Source organism: Macaca mulatta, chromosome 12 (genome assembly GCF_049350105.2).
Source record: "Macaca mulatta isolate MMU2019108-1 chromosome 12, T2T-MMU8v2.0, whole genome shotgun sequence".
NCBI lineage: Eukaryota > Metazoa > Chordata > Mammalia > Primates > Cercopithecidae > Macaca > Macaca mulatta.
In genome coordinates this window covers 93,266,197-93,288,048 of record NC_133417.1, presented here as the reverse complement: position 1 = coordinate 93,288,048, position 21,852 = coordinate 93,266,197, and the positions used below count along the sequence as shown (strand labels likewise).

The 21,852-nt window shown below is 37.4% G+C and overlaps 1 protein-coding gene across 22 annotated transcripts in view; it reads right to left on the bottom strand.

Annotated features, from left to right (window-relative positions):
• Window positions 1-8,500, bottom strand: part of GULP1 (GULP PTB domain containing engulfment adaptor 1) — a 305,123-nt gene extending 296,623 nt beyond the window's left edge. For 8 of the 22 annotated variants that reach the window (XM_077956613.1, XM_077956629.1, XM_015110515.3 and 5 more), the window contains exon 1: window positions 8,261-8,500. The gene's annotated coding sequence lies outside the window, so the exon portion shown is untranslated. Of the gene's footprint in view, window positions 1-6,030; window positions 6,731-7,246 lie in introns of those variants that run through there. The other 14 variants (XM_077956612.1, XM_077956627.1, XM_028830912.2 and 11 more) reach the window with 4 other exon arrangements.
• Between the last annotated feature and the right edge of the window lie 13,352 nt (window positions 8,501-21,852).

Sequence of the window (21,852 nt, the reverse complement as noted above, 5' to 3'; positions counted from 1 at the left end):
CTGAAATTAAATATAAATATGAAATCGAGAGCACAACCTACTCCTTGTGATTCCAATTACATGCTGATCAGGTCTGGAGAAATGGAAAAAGAAATAAAAACAAGATGGCTGTTTTGCAAGATAATCCAGCTAAAATTATTCAGCTAAAACTAATAATCTAGCTAAAACTCCTTTATGTAATTACTAATGGTTATTCATGAACATGGAAACATAAAGGAGGAACATCTCTATAATTGTAAAATCCACAAGTTGTTCTCTTAAACCATATTCATGGCTTCATGCCTTCTTGCCTTCCCCACCTGCTCTGACTGAAACTGTCCCTTTTCAATGCCTGCCCAACTCATCCTCATCCTCTGTGACTTGGTGTAAGAATCACCTCCACACATTCTTTCCATACACTGCTTCCCTTCACCCTGTGAATACCCCCCTTCCCCACCCCTCCTTCCTCAACATCCTCTGCACTGTACCTCAGAATTATATAGAAATACCAAGTTCTATTTAAGTTAAAAAGAGGAGATCTCTGTCACCAGCTAATCACACAACTACAAAAAGAACAAGTGTTATTTGATAAATATTTATTAAATTCAACTGTATCATATCAGAATCTCTTCATTTACAGATTCACAGTTTAAACACAGTTATATTTCCCAAAATGAGAAGGGGGGAAAGATTTCAAATGTATATAAGTGAACAGAAAATCATTGAATAAAGATGAAATCTCATTGAATAAGCATATCTCAAAGAAAGATTCATTATATTGTAGGATACAGTAAACTCCTCTTCAAAAAACCAATATGTCAGCATGTTGAGCTTCCCTGTTCTTTGTTCTCCATTTTAAAATTTAACTTCCTCGTTCTTTACATGTCCTTGTCCCTAGTTTCAGTAAACAATCCCCTCCTATCCTCTATCACTTGCTCTGTCCTTAGTCACCTGCTCTGTCCTTAGTCACTTGCTCTATCCTTAGTCATCCTTGGTCACCTGCTTTGTCCTCAGTCATCCTTAGTCACCTGCTCTGTCCTTAGTCACCTGCTCTGTCCTTAGTCATCCTTAGTCACCTGCTCTATAACCATACTTCCCACAAAACTACTCACCCTTCCACTCCAGCTCATACCCCTGCTCTCTTTAAAATAGTCAGAATTATCTTAGGCTGTGCGGTCCAACCCTAGCCAATAGGGGAAAGTCACAGCAGTAGGGATTAGCTGCATTAATAGTAAGATCCCTTTCTCCTCCCTTGTCTGGTGTGCTGTCGCCATTGCTCCATCCGCGAGACACACCCTTCTATAGAAGTAAATTGCCTTGCTGAGAAAACTTTTGCCTGAGTGCTATATTCACTTGGCAGCACTGAGCATTTACTTCCAACAACATGAAGTCTAAAATGTTGTTTTCTAAAACCTTATCTGTGCTACTTAGGAAATTTTATTCTTCCAAATTGATCATGAATGTAATCAACTAAACCTATGATAACTCAGACTTTACAAATATAGTAGTTCTTCCTCTAAAATGATTAAAGACATTAGCAATATGAGACATCTTACTGATTTAATGTTAAGAAGTTTAAAGGTTTTTCTCCTATATATCCAGTAATGGTGATGCATTAAAACAGAAAAAAATAATTCATAAAAATTTAAAGCAATAGCCATTGTTATTCTAAAATGATGCTATTTTATAAATCCAAAATACCAACAGACTTTTGCCATTTCAGATTGCATTTATATAATTTCAAATAAAATTTGTGTACTCAAATGTGACTCCTTAAAAATTCTCTCAAACTGTATTCTGAGAGACTATAATCCATAAACACCCTCTAATTATATTTACTTAACATATTCAGCATAGAAATAAATTGCTTTGAAATTAATTCAGTTATGCAATTGCTCTTTCTAATTAGTCAAACTTTCTCTGAATTTATTTGCACTACTAGTAAAGTTCAATATTTATGTTATTGGACATCTTTATGACTATAATAACACACATCACCAAGGAGTAAAAGGAGAGTTTGATCATCAACCAAAGTCCTTTATTACTACACAGCTCCTCAAAGTAGACAAAAATAAAATAAATTACAGAGCATAACACATACTTTGACCTTTAAAGACACTTCACAAAATACTCTGTTTCTTAAACAAAACTCTCATTAGTACTTATAACCCTATGTTTTAACTCATGAGGTTGAAATCTGGGTAAATTAACCTACTTGCTATTAAAATTTTACCTAAAACTTGGTATCTCTTGATGGTTATAAATGGCTATGAAAAAATTGAGAAGCTAAAATCACATTTATTCTCTTATTTCAATGTTTTACCCCAAATTTGCATGTTTGCTACCATACTACAAATGTTCTGTTTGATTTTTGCTAAAATTATATTTAAAATTGATATTATCTCATTTAAATATAAATCAAATGAGAACAATAGTTATTATCTCATGAAATATTATATGGCTATAAACAGGCAAATCATTAATGATTCAGTGAGTAGATTATATATGCTGTTAAATGATTGTCTTTATTTCTGTAAGAGAGGAGAGTGAAGACTGAGCCCACAGTCTTCAAGCTACAGCCTTTGTAGCTCTGGCAAAGTTTAAGATCCTTGATGTTCCTGGAGGACTGGTGGATGAAGTTTCAAGAAATGCATCAATTGTAACACCTAATATTAAGAAAAAGCTGTACCATACCAGGAAAACACTACATTTGTATAAAATTCTCACTTCACAATACCTTCTAAACTTATCAGTAGTATCTAACTTCTAAATAGTGAATTTACCCTCTTACAGTAGTTAACTGCACATGTGCTTGTGTTCTACTTAAGAAGAGTAGAAAAGGCTTCCATGAGTATGCCATCATTGGAGACAACAACCAAGAATGTAGGTAGAAGATCTTGCCAACTATTTTTCTCTTCCTTCAGAGATATAAATAGAAGTCTAAAAACACTTCTAGAATTTGGAAAAAAGGAAAAAAAAAAAAAGGATTTCTAGGATTTCTAGCAATACTTACGTGGGAAACATTTTTAATTAGTTGTTAAAATTGGGCTCAAAAATATCAATTAACTGAAGCTATTTTTCCCTACAGAAAAACTATAGCACTAATAGAGAAACATCGAAGTATATATATGTATCATAAGTATGCACACATAGAAAGAGAGAAAGAAATGGAGACAGAGAGGGAGAGACAGACAGAGAGAGAACAACAGAGACAAAGGGAGAGACAGAGAGAAAGTAGTCCCCCAAAACATGGAAGTTTCTAAGGTCTACTCTGAACTTCTTCATCAGGAGGCATGTGATACATCTGATGTATAGGTATATTTATATAATGTTAATAGCGAAAAAAAAAAAAAAAACCAACAACATGAAATAAAGGCAGGTATTGAAATCTAGATGCACTCTCTTAGTTGCATCCTAGAAAATACATACAAGGTTCTTCAAAACTTCCTTTAAAAAGCCATATTGGCCGGGCGCGGTGGCTCAAGCCTGTAATCCCAGCACTTTGGGAGGCCAAGACGGGCGGATCACGAGGTCGGGAGATCGAGACCATCCTGGCTAACACGGTGAAACCCCGTCTCTACTAAAAAGTACAAAAAATAGCCGGGCGAGGTGGCGGGCGCCTGTAGTCCCAGCTACTCGGGAGGCTGAGGCAGGAGAATGGCGTGAACCCGGGAGGCGGAGCTTGCAGTGAGCTGAGATCCGGCCACTGCACTCCAGCCTGGGCGACAGAGTGAGACTCCGTCTCAAAAAAAAAAAAAAAAAGCCATATTAATCTTTACAACTTAGCACAAAATACACTGAAAATCACAATTTCTAGAAAAGTTAAGCTACTTATTCATATTACGTGTGCAAATCAGGGCAGCCTTTTCAAACTATTCTTAAGTATACAATATTGAAAGACAAAACTAAATTCAAATTCACCATAACTATACCATTTCAGTGTAAACAGAAAATTGACACTTATTGTCCCACACAATATTTGAGTCAATTTACTGTCCTCTGATGACAATTAATCATGCATGGTAAGCATCATTAGAGTGGCTGAAAACATTTCTTAAGCATAAAACAAACAAAAAACTAGCAAATAACAGGGCCTGAAAACAGTATAAGCATTGTTTTCTAAGTCTTACTCTGGAACAATGACTTTTAGCCATTGTCTTTAAAAATAAAGGACTGATTTCAATTTCATATCCCCAGTGTTTGAAAGTGAAGTGATTTCTCTCTTCAAAGTCTATACCATTTTTTCCTCTTCTAATCTGAGTATATTTTAGACTCTTATAGAAAAAAGTTTAAGTTTCCTGATCTCTAAATGCATTAAGGCAAACACTATTAGATCCACCAGCCTCTAATATGTTTAAGGACCACGGCTCATAGCAGTTATGCAGTTAGCTTCTGTAACTATCTTTGAATTCATTATCATATTGAAATAAAATTACTTTTTTTTTATCCTTTAGCGGTTTTAGAAAACAAATTGCAATATCGCGGATTGAATCACAAATACACCACTTTGCTAAGTAAAATTTAAATCACCTACCATTCATCAATGGAGATAAGAATTTTAAGAATTTCTAATTTAAAATGAAAGGTAAAATTTGACATTTTTATTAAAATTACCCTAATATATCCTTGAACAGTTCAAGAATACCCATAGTGTAAGTTTGAGTATAAATTCAACCCAACTACTGTATCCCATATACTCATGCTTTTTACAGATTCACTATTAATGATAATATAAAGTCTAAAAATAAAAGCTATGACTAGGTATTTTAGCAAAAGACTATCCTTTAAACAATTCATCTATACTTATTCTGTTTTCTCTAATAAATTGATCTGTTCACCCGAAAAAGAGTTAAGTTAAACATCCATGACTGTAGCACAATACAATGAAACATAAAAATAGGTAGTATATTTTACTAATTGACATGGCACACTAAAAGTAAATATTTCACAATTATCATAATGAATCAACAATGAAAAGGTTCATAAATTATAGACAGAAATATAGACAATAAATGATATGTTGGTAAAATGTTTAAGAAGTAAAATAACATGCACAGAAATCACAGAGCTGAGAAGTTTGGTGCTGATGGGAATAGAGGCCTGATGATGCATGATATGCATACAACAAACATTGGCTGGATTTATTAATGAATAGCTCCAAAGTCTATCCTCCAAATTCTTAAGAAAATTATTGTGGCCATTGAGAAAAGAAAGTCTGTCTGTATATCACAAATACATTTCAGCCTCTCAAGTATTATTTCTGAGAAGAGAGCCAAGTTCTGTGAATATACTTGGTAATTTCTCATAAAGGTAAAATTAAGCTGCAATTTAATAATAACTGGTCTTGTGTATAAATATAAACTGAAATAAAAATAAATGAATTTGTTAATTGTTCTTTTCTGTTTGAGAAAATGACTCAGCTTTAATCATAACAAAATCTCCCCTATATCCTCAAAAATTAAAATTTATGATTAAATTAAAGCTATGATTAAAATGTAAAAGTGGTAATTTTTATAAATTAGATCCAGATATGTCATTATTACATGAGTATTCAACATAGAAGGATTCCTATTTTATCCCCACAAACTCAACTGAGTCAGCTGAGTCAGAAATCCTATGACCTTTATGTCAAAAAGCCTATTAACATTATTTCATCTCTTTAACTCTCACAATAATCTTGTAATTATGTAAAGGAAAGTTTCTTTACTTTGCAAGTGGAAAAACTGAAATCATAGTCAGGGAAAACATTTGGCTGAGTGTGATTCACAAAGTAAGTCTCAGACAGCAGGCTAATATTCACAATCTCAAACTCTTAAATACAGAGGAAATATGAAACACATGAGTTTGTTTGTTTGTTTGTTTTCAACCATTTAACCCCTAAGCCCACAATAGTAAACCTACAACCCACTTCTCTGAAGAAAAAAAAAAAAGAGAGAGATGAAACATAACTTTAATACATAAAGAAGAGTCTGAGAAGGCTTTGAGTTTCTGGCTGGTTTGGAATTAGGAAGCAGTAAAGGGCAAATGTGTGAAATACTGAGACCATCTCACCTTCTACTTCTTCACATGAAACAGCAAGATCTGTTTATCAGGATCACTTTTGACAAGCACAAAGAAGTCATGCTGGATATGTTTTCTACTTTAATTCCATGACTCAAATCTATACTGGTTGAGAATATCTAATTGAATTATTCAATTTAGGTAGAAAACCATCTGCTCAAACCCCTAAGTCTTCAATTCTTGCTGCTATGAAAACAAAGTAAGGCCAAAGTCAAGGAATTGAAGTTGCAGCAAATCTCGTCCAAGGAGACAAATAGCAACAAAGTGTGGGCATTTGCAAAGTCTGATCAGCACAAACAGCATCGGGCCCCCAGCTATTCCACTGCAACACTGATAAGGAAAGTTCAGACTTTGCTCCCGGAGTCCTTTTTGTAATTTCCTCAGTCATATCCAACTGCACTCTATGTTTAGTTTATTTTTTTGCCAAACAGACTGATCTTAGCCACCTAAAAATTCTCATTGCAAAAGAAACCTCTTGTTGAAACCCCAAGTACAACCGACAGCCCCTTTCCAATTATCCCCTGCAACTTCCCCAGTCTCTTTCATGCCTAGCTACTGAGCTCAGTCTAGTTTGGCTGCCGGCCAGGTTCCTCTCTTTTTTTTCCTTGTCAGTCGTAAAAACTTGGAAAACACTCCTGGACAGCTCAAGGAGACCTTTAATTATGCAGTGGGGCAGTACCTTAGCCTGTCTGCTGTTTCCAGCAAAGCTTGTAGTCACCAGCGACTGCACTCTCCCAATTCATGGGTTTTCCAACAAGGCTACTTGTTCATATGAGGGGAAAAGGGAAAGGCTGACAGAGAGAGGGAGTAATTTGCAAATCTGAAGAATTTCCAATTCCTCTCAAAGTTTTCTACTTCCTCACATTCACTCTGTCTAATAATCTCCCTTACTTCAAGCACCTAATCACCCATTTTGTAATACAGACACAAAATCATCAGTATTGTGGTCTCCTGCTAGTCCTAGAATTGAGTCATGACTTGAACATTCTCCGTAACTTTTTATTCTCAAATGTTGGTGTAACATATTTTAAAAGCAGGCACAAAATGAATTTATTAAATCCTTCCAAATTGCATTATATTTTGTCAAACTAGCAGATTGAAACAGTGCATGTAAAATGTCTGATTGCAAATGAGAGTAAAGCGAGCTCAGCTGGGAAACAATACTAGGACCCAGGGAGGGGAACCTTGACTGCCAGTCCTCACTTACTTGGAGTTTGCCCAACGTACCAAGTGGACCCGCCAAGCCCAACACCAGCTAAGTCTTCCTTACTCTACCTTGGCACGCTAGTTCCAGCTGCAGCGTCCAGCTTCCTGTTCAAGTCCCATTCAATATCGTAAACACATTCCAAGAAAACCAGCCTGCCCAGAGTTCCCTCCCGCACACAGGGAAGTCAGCGCGGCAGCCGCAGGAGCTGCAGAATAGAAAGAACTGACTGCTCCGGATTCTGATCCGTGTAGTGAGTAAGGCCACGAGAAGCTGGACCCGCCAAGTGAATTTAGCAGTCGGAGCGAGAACCCAAGGGTTCATCACCCCCGCCAAGCCTTGCGCCCTCCAGAAGCAGCTACTTGACCCGCGCGGCAACAGGGTAACCATGTGGACGCCGCCCCTTCCTTTTGGGCCCTCCCAGCTCTGGGCTTTAAAGTATCCGCGGCCCGGCCTTAGAGCTTCGCGCCTCCCCGCCCCCATGCCCACATTCTCTCCCTGCACCAACAAAAGGGAGGCTGCCCTGGAAGTTCGCTCTTGGGTCGCCTGGCTGTGACCCGACGATGACTTGCCTGCTCAGCCCAGTCTGATCCACGCACCCTCAGCCGGACTGATCCACGGTTGCCCCACCGCCTCCCTGCAGCTCCTGCCCACCGGCCCCCCGCCACTGGACCAAAGTTACCACAAAAGGCTAATGAGGCTTCTCGAGCCCGGAGACCGCTGCGTCCCCGACCTAGCTGGACTCCCCGCGTCATTCCTCAAGCGCTGCCATAGCAGGCGTCAACAGGTCTTAGCCTCCTTTCGTGCTGGACGACTCCCTGAGCCGTTAGCTGTCCTAATTTTTCACAACCTGCCGGGCAGCGGCTACCCGCAGCTCCGCGCCCTCCTTCCCAGGCACTGGTGGCTGGAGCTGTCCACCCCCGCTGCCCCTCGCGGTATCAGTTTCTAAGCGATTCCACGCTACCTGGAGGGAGCCGGGGCTCGCAGCCAGGGAAGAGCCCAGATCAATCTCCGTACCTCACTGAGAGATGCAGTCAGGTCAGGCTTCGGGCAGGGGCGTGAAGAGCTGCCTGGTCCTCCGAGCCTGGCGATCTCCGCTCCAGCACAGCCGGGGCGCCGTCTCCGAGGCCGAGAGGGAAAGTTTCTCTACGTCAACACGGCGCTGGACTCGGGACCCTCCAGCTTCGGTCCCCTCCCTCTTCGCGCGCTCTCCCCCCTCCCTCCTCTTCCTAATCCGCTGAATCCAAAACTGGCTCTGGCGGCAGCTGGGACGCGGGGCTCGGGACTCCGGGTCGCTCCCGGCCGGGAACGCGGGGCTCCCCCTCTCGGTGAGAAGGAAACTCTCACACACTCCGGCTTGCGCACTTCTGGCGGTCTCCTTGGACACTTCCACACGGGACGCCTGTGTTCGAGCTCGCTGACTTTCCTTCATTAATCTCCGATGGTCGTTATCTGTGGGCCCACTGGGCTATCCCGCGCGTGCACGCGGAACCGGAGGTGGGTAGAGGGTGGAATGAGGGAGAAACCCATCTGCAGAAGGAGGGGCCCTGCCGTACTCAGCCTTTAGCCCGGACAGAAGCAAAACCACAGGCCCCCGCTCCGCTCCCACCCCACTCGCGCGGTGTTTCCTTTCCAGCCTCGTCCCTGAGACACTAGAACAGGACCATTTGCCTTTTCTTATCTCTGTGTGTTTCCTAACACAATTTTAAAACACCTCTGAGGCTTCATAGAGGGGGAACGTGTCAAAAGAAATACACGAATAAGAGTAAAACGTGCCGTCTTCACAGCCTTTATCAAGAAAGCAGGCAGTTGCTGCTGCTCTGGCCGCACCTCAGCAGACTGGTTTGTCCTCATTTATTTTTTAACTCGGCCTTAATCTCTGGACTTTGTTATGCCTTAAAACAGACACACACAGACACTCACATACACACACGTGAAAATTGCCTTAACTCCCAGACCATACTAATTTGCTCCATTCAGATGCTTATCCCGGAATTAAGGACTTCTGTGTAGGATTTGAGGGAAAAAACAACAGCCCATTCTAATTGACCTTTAGTAGAGTTCTGTATGGGAAAGTGGGCGAAGAGGAGTATCCTCGCATAAGAAGTTCTTAAAGGATGAGAGGACCTTTACTAAAATTCTTGGTGCTGCTCAGAATTTAGTTTACTAAATTTTAGTTTGAGTGTGAAAATAGATGAGAAAAGGAAAAAGGCATTTTGCAAAGCTAGCAGTTATAATGTATTACAATGGATCCAGGGCTTAGAGTCAGACAGACCAGATTACATTCCAAACTCCATCCTTAGGCTTTCTGTGCCTATCAATTATAACTGCCAACAGGAATTATATAATCTAGCTCACGGAGTCACAGTCACATTTACAGGAGTTAAAATAGAGTCGTGATAGGCACAGAGAAAATAATAAGTATTTGGTTCTTATATCCCACCATGTTTTACTGTTATTAAGAGAGAAGGTGGTGCTAGAAATTTTCCCCCAAAGACCCTGTAAGTGAATCAGTTTTCTTCTCCCTAATGCTTTTTCCATTTAAAAAGGCATCACTTCACAATTTTTGAAATGGAAACTATTTGTTTACAGATTAACTAGTTCCAGCTGAACTCTGTTATTTTAAATACAAGGTAATTGAAGTCTAGGGCTCTTGAGTGACTTTCCCCAAATCTCATAGTTTGGAGGTACTAAAGCTAATATCAGAAATCAGTCCTCTTAATAATTTGGCTAGGGTCCTCTTTTAACTGTTCTTCCCTTTATCACAACAGTCAAGCACACATAAAAATAATTATATTAATAATCTGAGGACAAATGCTAGTTGTTTTTTCTGTAAATAACTCTTAAGCAATGAATTTATGAACAATCATTAAAAATTAATGTCATTTAGATGATCACTTGGTATCAATGTGATTATAAAAATAAAACACATGGTAGTCCAGTATTTAGGAATAAGGTGGTTGATGAGATGAACAAATCCATGCTTACATTATATATTTACAGATAGATATTTTGGATTTTTTAGCCATAATATTAAAAGATTATAATAAAGAACTCTCAACTCCCAAGAATACATCAACATACCACTACGGTTGGCTGATCCTAGTTTGAGAACAACTAGATCAGTGTTCAGGACACACAATTCAACTTGAACAAGTTCAGGGCCAAAGAACAAATCAGGCTACAGAGATCAAACTTTCCATCCTGTGAAATAATGGAAAATCCCATAGCATGTATTTATTTCTCATTCATTTGCCTCTAGTACCTGGAAGAAGGTCGTTTTTAGAAATTATTCCTTGCCATACCCAATGTTGAAAATCATCTGAACTTTTACATAACTAACTCCCATGTTCTCAGAGATGAGACCCTATATCCTCCTTCTAAGTAGGAGTTATTTACTACTCCGGCCTCATCCTCAGTTTCCTAAAGGCATATCATAGCCTCTTTAGAGATCTATCTTTCCTATCCATGAGATTTGGAAGATCCTAAAGAGATTAAAATATATATATATATATATATATGGCTACAAAAATATATACATATATATATATGGCTACAAAGCACATCCATCTTTAATGGATAAATGAAGACAGATGAGTCCTCATAACTGTCTTTTTCCAATCGTTACATACAGTGCTAAAGATTACTCATTTTTATATTTTCTCCCATTGTTTAAAGTCTTTAAACTTGCTATTGCTTTGTAATTTTTATAACCTGACTTTTGATATGATCTACTTTGTGAAATGGCTCAGAGGTATAAAAATCTCAAGAGTGTCAGAACCAAGTTTTTAAAAACAATAAAACTAAATGGAACAAGATTTTAAAAGAAATTTATAGCATGCCCCAGGAAGTAAAGAAGGGAGATGCCAAAGAAAAGGGTTGCACAAGCCTGGCAGGGCACTATGATGAGAAATACGCCTAACTTTACCTATTGCAAATACCTCAGATTTCCATTTGAAAGTTTTTCACATTCATCACAGGTGCATATAGACCATGATGGAAACTCAGCAGCTTTCCAGTAATTTTAAAATTAATTTTCTTGCTCAAACCAGAATTAGGTTTCTTTTAACCTGACTAAGGGAACCTTGGCTACGACAAAAAAAAATGCCTGCTACTTATCTTAAGAAAAACAGTTTTATTTCTGATGATTGCAAAAGCACACAAAAATATGCTGGTTGTTTAGCCCTATATTTCTGCAAAACCAACATTTAAAGTATTTGACAACTTTTTAAAAACTGTAATGAAAACCAAGATTGAAATCCAAATTTCAGTCATGTGATTTGAAAGGGGGACATGTTTCTGTTTGCCATGTGTAACAGTGACCAAATATCCTATGAGTACCTAGGGGGCTCTAGGTTCCAAAGTTATTGTGTTACATTTACCTTCAAACCTCTATCATTTTATCTGTCATTCTGAAAGAATTGCTTTATTTTGATCTTCTTGATTAAGAACATGAAACTTGACCATTGCAAAAAAAAAGAAAAAAAGAAAAAATAGGAGGGCAACTGCAAAAGGGAAATAAATATCACCTGTATTCCCATCACCAAGAGTACCCATTGCTCACATTTTCTCTATAGGCTCCAAGGTTTGTTGAGGGCTCTGAGAGACTCAGGTAAATAGTATCCCTTCTTTATGCCTGGGTGGGGAATAAATTGACCAAAAGAAGTTAAAAATGAGAGCAAAATATTATTCTATTATTGACAGATAACGGATTTGAATTGGTAGATCCAAAAGCAAAGAACAGAAACAGCAGCCTCAGTCACGTAGTTCCTGGCCTCCTTCTAACTTGAAAGGAGACAGTGACTTTGAAAAAGGATTTAAATTGTTTTTTGAGTTCTATTCCAAAGAATGAAAGAGAGAGAAAGGTAGCTGAGCCTGGCATGCCCCGCAATTCTTCCCAAGTTTATTCCTAAGATTATCTACCAAATGTCATAACATCTCTCCAAGGACAAGGAAAGACCAGTCCTCTTAACCAGTAAAATATTTTTGCATGGAAACCAGGAGTAGAGGAAAGGCATTACTCAGCACCCACAGCCATTTAACATTTTTCTTTCCATTAACGATTTTCTTTCCATTTTTTTCATGTGGAACTGTAATGTACATACTACAATTTCTTTTTTTTCTTGAGACAGAGTCTCGCTCTGTCGCCCAGGCTGGAGTGCAGTGGTGCGATCTCGGCTCACTGCAAGCTCCGCCTCCCGGGTTCACGCCATTTTCCTGCCTCAGCCTCCCGAGTAGCTGGGACTACAGACGCTACGCCACTAGGTCCGGCTAATGTGTGTGTGTGTGTGTGTATTTTTAGTAGAGACGGGGTTTCACCGTAGCCAGGATGGTCTCCATCTCCTGATCTCGTCATCCGCCCACCTCAGCCCCTCAAAGTGCTGGGATTACAGACGTGAGACACCGCACCCGGCCCATACTACTACTTTTTAACAATATAGCATGGGCTTTTTTCCCTGCCAGTGTTTATTAATAATTTTTTGCTATTACAAACAGAAATGATGGCCATTTGTTCATACGTATTTTGTATGTCATCTGTTCACATATTGTGCCTATCCCTTACAGTTATTTCCTTAGAATAAATACCTACAAGTAGATTATCAAGTTAGAGTATAGACTTTTTATTATTTTGAAAATAATCTCACATTATAGAAAAGTTACAGAGTACAAAGATTTATTTTTATTTTTACCTGAACCATTTTAGTATAACTTGCCATCATAATACCTCATCCTTCCCAAATCCTTTGTGGACTTCCTTAAAACACAGATCTTCTCCTCCATAAAGAAAGTAAAACATCAAAACTCAAGAAATCAACATTCATATATTTCTACATTTAATTCTCATGTCCTATTCAGGCTTCTCCAATTACTCCAACAATGTTCTTTATAACAACAGGATCCAGTTTGGGATCACAGTTGCATGCAGTTATCATGTCTCTTTGACTTTCATGGTGTTGATACTTTTGTGTATTGTTTACTACTTACCTGGCAAAAATGTAATTTATCATTAGAGTCAGCTAATGTATTTTGGCTGATGAAAAAACGGAAGTATGATACTATATTCTTTTTTAAAAAACAATTCTAATAAGTTGTACCCAGTTTTGATTTTTTCCTATTACTAATGATCCTCACTTGATTGTCTGTCAGACTTCTCCTCTGTAACATTAACCTCTCTCTCTTTATAATTGGTCCATATTGGTGGCATTGGTGGTATAGTGGTGAGTATAACTGCCTTCCAACCATAATTGGTCCATATTTCCTGGGGAGGCACTTGAAACTAGGGAAATACTTCATTTCTCATCAAACTTCCAATTTCTTAGTTTGTTTACTTATATTAGTATTGATACATGGCTTCCTATTTTACTTGCATAGGTGTAATCTGTTTCTATGATGATTTATTTTTGACACTTAAATTATCTCAGATTTGGCCAGACACTGTTTCAAGCTAAATTCCATATCCCTTTGCTGTGTATCTAGCATTCTGTGAGCATTTTCTCAATTTGGGGCACAAAAAGGTGTTCAAGTCTCATTTTGTATTTCCCCAGCCCCAGCCCAGGAATCAGTCATTTCTCCAAAAATTTGTTTCTTTTTAGTGAAGGATGGTATTTGGAATCTGAGCTCCAGTAGCTATGTTTATTGCTGTTAGGTTTTCTTCCTTTGCTTAGGCCCTCTCAGTAACCAAAGCCAGGGAATATATGCATGTATGCACTTGTACATATTTACATCTTTCTGCTAATCTATCTGCTTATCTATCACCTATCATCTGTCAACATCTCTATCATCTCTATCTATCATCATTTATCTATCTTGAAAGCCACGAGTTCAAACATTTACCTTCAATTGTAGTACAATACTACTTTTTATATTTGTAGCCCCCTTCTCCTCTTGTAAAAATCTGGCTTCAACTGTCATTATTCTTAATATATTTTCTTAATTAATCAATGTCCTTGTCCATACCCAATCTCCCATGGCTGTCACAGTCCCCTTTCCTATGTGCCCAGGCCACTCCTTCTGCAGGAACATCCTCATCATCCTGCTCAGATTCTTAACACCTCAAGATTGACAGCCCTCCTGTGCCCTCTTCCCTCACCTAGGGCTCTAGCACACAGTGTCAGGCTTCTCTCTACAAGGATTTCCTTTGCTTCTCGAATGGGCTCCAATTACCACACCAGGCTGTTTCTCCACTGGAACACCATTTTCATTGTACTTGGGCCTCCTCACCCATCTCTGGGCCACTGCAATACCCCCACCCTTATATCAGTGCAGATGCTTATGTTACTTGGCCCCTTCTAATAGTTTAAATACATATTGCCAAACAAATTCTGAAAAGTTTATAAAAACGTACATTCCCTTGAGCAATGTAGGTCAGTGTCATTTCCTCAACATGTGGTACTTGTGTTTTATTTATGACATATGTTGCCTATGTAGACTATAATGGACTCAGGTGCAGATGGCTGTGCTAAGCATGCTTCTTGGTGTTTGGCACATCATTAGCCTACAAGGTCCCTTGAGGATTTTATTTAAATATGTGCTTTTTCTGAGGGGAGCTCTGAAAACATAAACAAATACAAACAACTTCATTAAATATGTACTTTTATTTTCATTTCCTCCCATTCACTGACCCAGCACAAGTATTTAATGTAATGTGTACTTTCATGTGTTTAAGGTGTACCTTTTTTTGTAAGTATTCTTTCAAAATATTTATTTTCATATGCATTTTTCATTTACCTAAATGATATCATGTAAACTATTCCATCTTGGCCCTTATTTTTTTTTTCTCCAAACACTTAAATTTTCAAGTAATCTTAGTGAAAAATTAGCAGCTCAATTGCTTTAATTTTTATTACTTTCACTGTTAATAAAACTGAATAAGTTTTCATAAAGTTAATAACTATATTTTCTTTTGTGAGGTGGCTATTTATATATTTTGTACATTTTTCTCTTTTCTCTATTGTTTCACGTATTTTTTCTTTTTCTTATTGATTTTTAAAGGTTCCATGTGTAGTAAATATATTAACCTCTAGCTAAAAAAGGGGGTATTTTTCTTATTAACTTAATTAAAATAATTAAATTATTTTGTTGTGTTTTAAAATTATGTAGAATTTCTTTAAATGTAATCTTTTTATGATTACTTGAGTTTTTAAAAAATATGATGATATTTCACCCAAACTAATTAGCAATATTTTCTTCTAGTATTTTGTAGTTTTTGTTTTTCAATTTATTCTGATGTGAAGTCTAAAGATAGGGCTTTTGTTTCCCCCAGAATAATGACCTAGGTGTCCAACACCACATATTGAATAGATCCATTCTTTGCCTAGTGATTTTTAGCAGTAATTTTTATCATATGTTAACTTAGATATGAAACAGGATCTGTTCAATCAGAACTTCCAGGTGTGGTCAAACAGCATGCAAAATTCAGTAAGACACCTAAAAAAGGCCCAGTGCAGAATAAAATCCAGCCAACTTCTTTCACCAGCCAAGCCAATGGAGCTTGCAAGCAAGAAGAAAGGGATATCTTTTCTAACTACAAAGGCATCTTCGGCTCCTAGCCAAGCACCTGCAGAGCTTCCTTGGAAAGAACTGGGCATCATGTGGGCTAATGGTAGTCCTTTCCCATTTAATGGTCAGTGTATTTCTGCAATAGAACGTTATTAATTATCTCAAACTATCATTGTTTAAAATATCTACTGGGACAAATTCTCCTTTATTATTTTATCCCCTTTTCAAAGGTTTCATCACTATTCTCTCAAGATTATTTTTCCAAATGAGCTTTGGATCCATTCTGTTAAGTTTCCTTGTCACAACTTCTTATTTCCTACCTTTGACCACAAAAGTCTTCTGTTAGAAGTGTGTTCAACTCATGTATCAATTTACTTGAATTAACTTCATTATTCAATATTTTCTTCTGATTCTGAAAAAGGATGCTTTTTCAACTTGAAAAGACCTGACTCTACACCCATTCATATTATATTTTTACCCTCCAATCTATTAAATTATCACTTGTTAAGTTCCGTGTTGTTGCTAAGAGTGAAAGGGCCATTTTTCTACAACAATTGCAGGACACAAATAATACTTGGAATTGAAGACCCCTACTTAACACAAATAATGAGAGAAAGCACAGATCTTAATCAAGGGTCACGTTTCTGCTTCTTGTTCCAGTTCTCGTGCACTCTAGATTATAGTGAATGAGTGCCTTATGTGGAGTCCAGCCATGACCAAGAGACAGGAGCTAACACTCAGCTTCATGGAAAGGCCTGACCTAATGTCCAGGAATAGTCTCCCAAGGTATGTTCTTCTGCCACAGAGTTTTCCGGCCTAGAAAATTTGCTTGAAGCAGTTTTACTTGCTTGAAAAACTGCTGTGATAAGAAGATATTTTTTTCATTTGAAGATTCACATACTTAAAATAAAAAATAGAACAAAGATATTTTATTGCAAATAGAATTACGGTCTCATTTTCTTAATAGAGTAAAAATAATTGTCTAAAATGATTTTTGACAAAGGAAACTTTTTATTTGAAAATTATAATTTGCAGTCTTTCACTAGCATGCTAATTTATTAACTCTCTTCAAAATCCTGTATCAGAATTTACTCAGGCTTGCAGATAGGGCTTAACAAAAAGGCAAAGCTAAACAAGGCACCTATACACTTGGGCCTGACATAATGTGATTTGAGAAAATGTCATCATGCTTTAAAACGCAAAGGGGACATTAGCACCTATCACAACCGAACAACAAAAGACGTTCTCTCATTGCGTATCTTTTCCATAACAGGGCTAAAATAATTCTGAGAGTGGCTTTTCTGTAAAAGGCAGTCTGTGGCAAGAGTTGTTAGAACAGAGACTTGCCATGCTGGTTCTGCATCAACAGTCTCTCTAGCTCAGCAATCTGAGAATACACACAGATAAAGTGCTATCAGTTCAATGGAAATTGGCAGGTTTTCAGAGGGTGTGACTGCAGAAGACTGTTGTTCAGTTTCAAAAATGAAACCCTCCAGAAGCAATTTCAAAGTTACACAAATCTTTCACATATACTGAGAGTGCAGGTGAAGATCATCCATTTTCCACATAAAAATAAATTGCTAAGGACTTTTAAATGAACACCCCTACCTAAAATGCAGTGTTCTGTTTGGAAATCTGTACATTATACAAGTGAAGAGTATAATAAATCTTGAAAGAAATTAAATTTTTTTCATTGAAATATTTTTGTAGAGTGCCATGAGTTTGGGGGAGAACTAGTGAAATGTAAATCAACAATTTTATGAATTTATAAGACAGTTCTTAAAGTGTCAAGAAAGCTGTAATGGTTTAAATTCTATTTACTGAATTAAGCTTCAGATATTTCTTATAAAAGTGAACTTCAGGCTGTTGAGTTTTGAAGGGTGAAGCTTAGGATAAAGCTTTAAAGCATGTGCTTTGGAGTCCAAAGTCATGGTTAGAATGTATTCTTTACCCCTTACTGACTGTGAAATCTTGGACAAGTCACTTTCTTCTCTAAATTAGTTCATTCTCACGTTGCTATAAAGAACTACCTGACACTGGGTAATTTATGAAGAAAAGAGGTTTAATTGACTCAGAGTTCCACAGACTGTACAGGACTCATGGCTGGGAGGCCTCGGGAAACTTACAATCATGCTGGAGGGAGAAGGGAAAGCGAGCAAGTCTTCCCATGGCAGAGCAATAGACAGAGAGCAAATGGGGAAGTGCTACTCACTTTCAAACAACCAGATCTCCTGATAACCCACTCACTACCTCGAGAATAGCAAGGGGAAAATCTGCCCCCATAATCCAATCACCTCCCACTGGGTCCCTTCCCCAACACTGGGAATTACAATTCAACATGAGATTTGGGTGGGAACACAGAGCCAAACTGTATCACTCTACTTTAATATTAGTTTTCTTATTTTTGAAACAGTTGTCAAGATTGAGTTAATAAATGTAAAGCACTTAGCATAATCTGGCAAGTAAGTATAAAATAAATAATGGCTTTTCATGGAAACAAGTAAAACTATAAAAACTTTTGATATGTTAGTGAAAGTTTTCAGGAAACTGAATCAATATGGGTCAAAATAAAAGGAAAACAATAGCTTTGGCTAAAATTAAACTCTGTTAGTTTTTTCTTGGAAAAAATAAAAGTATTTTTGGTGTTATTTTTGTCTAGAAAGAATAATGATATTTATATGCTTATTTTTATTTTTTAACCAATCTACAGAATTCATTCAGATAGCCCCAGTTTTTCTTTTTCTTTTTCAACCTTTATTTTAGATTTGGGGGTACATGTACAGGTTTTGGTATGTTGAGTGTATTACCTGGGTATATTGTGTGATGATGAGGTTTGGGGTACAAATGATCTCATCACCCAGGTGCTGAACATAGTACACAACAGTTAGTTTTTCAGCCCTTGTCTCCCTCACCTTTTTAGTAGTCCTCAGTGTCTATTGCTGCCATCTTTATGTCCATGAGTACCCGATGTTTACCTTCCACTTATAAGTGAGAACATGCTGTATTTCAGTATTCTGTTCCTGCGTTAATTTGCTTAGGATAATGGGTTTCAGCTGCACCCATGTTGGGACATAATTTCATTCTTTTTTGTCTGTATAGTATTTTACGGTGTATATGTACCACATTTTCTTTATCAAATCCACTACCGACATGCAGTTAAGTTGATTCCATGTCTTTGCTATTGCGAATAGTGCTATGATAAACATACGAGTTTGTGTGTCTTTTTGGTAAAAGTATTTGTTTTCTTTTGGATATATACCAAGTAAAGGGAGTGCTGGATTAAGTGGTAGTTCTGAGTCCTTTGAGAAAGCTTCAAACTGCTTTCCACAGTAGCTGGACTAATTTACATTCCCCTCAACAATGTATAAACATTACTTTTTCTTTCTAGCCTTGCCAACCTCTGTTGTTTTTTTTACCTTTTAATCTAGCCATTCTGACTGGTATGAGATGGTATCTCATTGTACTTTTGATTTGGATTTATCTGATGATTAGTGATGTGAAGCAGCTTTTCATGTTTGTTGGGCGCTTGTATGTCATCTTTTGAGAAGTGTCTGTTCATGTCTTTTGCTCAGTTTTAATAAAGTTATTTGGTTGTTACTTGTTCAATTGTTTAAGTTCTTTACAGATTCTGGATATTAGATGTTTGTTGGATTCACAGTTTGAACATATTTTCTCCCATTCTTTAGGTTGTCTGTTTCCCCTGCTGACAGTTTCTTTTGCTGTGCAGAAACTCTTTAGTTAATTAGGTCCCACTTGTCAATTTTTGTTTTTGTTACAATTGCTTTTGAGGACTTACTCATAAATTTTCTCAAGGCCAACGTCCAAAATAGTGTTTCCTAGATTTTCTTCTAGAAGATATCTCCAGTTTTTCTATCAATGCCCTTTCTCTATTCCAGAATTCCACATAGCATTTATGTCTCTTAGTCTCTTCTAATATGTGACAGTTCCTTGATCTTTCCTTGTCTTTTATGACTGACACTTTTGAAGGGTGATGGTTTAGTATCTCGTAGAAAGTCCCACATATCAACGTTGTGTGCTGTTTTCTCATGGTTAAACTGGGGTTATAAGTTTTGGGGGAAATTTTCACAAAAGTAAAGTGTCCTCATTGCATCATATTGGGGTATGTGACATTGATATGAGTTCACACGAATAATAGTAAGTCAGTATAGATGGTGTCTGCCAGGTTTCTTCAATGTAAAGTTACTATTTTCCCTTGGTAATTAATCAATATTTGGGGAGACATACTTTGAGACAATACAAGTATGCTGTTTCTCCTTAAACTTTTACCCACTAGTTGTAACATGTATTGGTAGATATTGCCTACAAGATTTCCATATATCCCCTAACAATTTTTATATATATATACACACATACATAATTATATATAAAATATATAAAAATGTATATACTTTATATATTATATTTTATATATAATTTACATATATACATTGGAATTCTTTTGTAAGGAAGAAGCATTTCTTTTTTTTTTTTTTGAGACAGAGTCTGGGTCTGTCGCCCGGGCTGGAGTGCAGTGGCCAGATCTCAGCTCACTGCAAGCTCCGCCTCCCGGGTGTACGCCATTCTCCTGCCTCAGCCTCCCTAGTAGCTGGGACTACAGGTGCCTGCCACCTCACCCAGCTAGGTTTTTTTTATATTTTTTAGTAGAGACGGGATTTTACTGTGTTAGCCAGGATGGTCTCGATCTGCTGACCTCGTGATCCGCCCGTCTCGGCCTCCCAAAGTGCTGGGATTACAGGCTTGAGCCACCGCGCCTGGCCAGGAAGAAGCATTTCTTTTCCTTCATCTACAGTCACCTTTTAGCTTAGTTCAAATCTTAAAATAATATTTGCTCAATGAACTAGACTAAATGGACATTTAGGGAGCAAGAATGATGGAGATCAGACCTGCCCCAGAAGTTCCATCACCATTCATTCAGCATTCAGTACTGTGTTTCTAATGTCAGGCACTGAGCTAGTATAGGAAAGATGATGATGAATAAGTACAGCCTCTACCCTTAAGGAGCTCACAGCCCAGTAGAGGGAAACACAATGTAATAAATAAAATTATAAATAAATGTGGTTAGGCACTAAAACAGATATATATTTCTTCATTGTGGGCAAGATAGAGTAACAATTTAGAAAGCAGTCATGTTGTCAAAATGCGAGCTGAATTTTGAAAGGTGATTGTGTGTATAGCAGGTAGACAAGAAAGGGAGAAACATTTATGGCAGAGGAAATAACATTATCAAAGCCTGAGAAACTTGAAATAGCAAGAGAATATGAAGAAATTAAAATAGCTTAGTGTGTTGGGGAGCATTAGATCAGGGTCTCGAACTTTATAGGGAATGGTATCTACTGCAAGTCTTATTATGGACAATTTTGTTTTAGAAAAAGCACTCTGGTGACCATTTAAGAGAAGATACTGAAGCTATGTGAGATTGGAGGTAAGAAAGGCCAATGAAGGGAGTTGGATTCTCTTATATCAAACTTATTATCAGGTGTCTGATCTGCTAAATACAAAAGGGTGTAGAAATGACAAACTTTAGAGTGATGTGATTTTTATATTGTATTAAGAGAACATACCAGGGAGAGGGTCTTACAGCTTTGATTTTTCAAAGTGAATTTTCAGCTCTGGTCATAACCCATTAACATGTTTGAGTACCTTAAATTCCGTGTTATTAGGATTTTCAGTACTGCTGGCTACTTAGAACAGTTAGTGTCATGATTATGGAAAAAAATCTAGATTTGTTGGACACTGCTTTTGTCTAGCTACCTTCACAGTCTTACAATGTATATTTTCATAATCTTTACTACTTTGCTGGAAATTAAAGAAGTCTAGGTATCTCAAGGGACCTATCTTATCTATAATCCTAAAGTTATATTTATTCAGGAAGTACCACCCTTTTAATCATTCTAAGTCTTGAATCCTAGCTGTTAGGAAATTTAACGTCATGGGAGTGAGGTCAGTTGAAGAAATTCCAGAAAAGTGGAAAGATAAATAGTAGAAGAACATTCCAGTTATAAGTGAACAACTTGGAGTCTAAATAATGCAATATTATGTTGATATTAAAAAAGCTTATATTATATGTTAAAGAGATATTTTCTAGATAT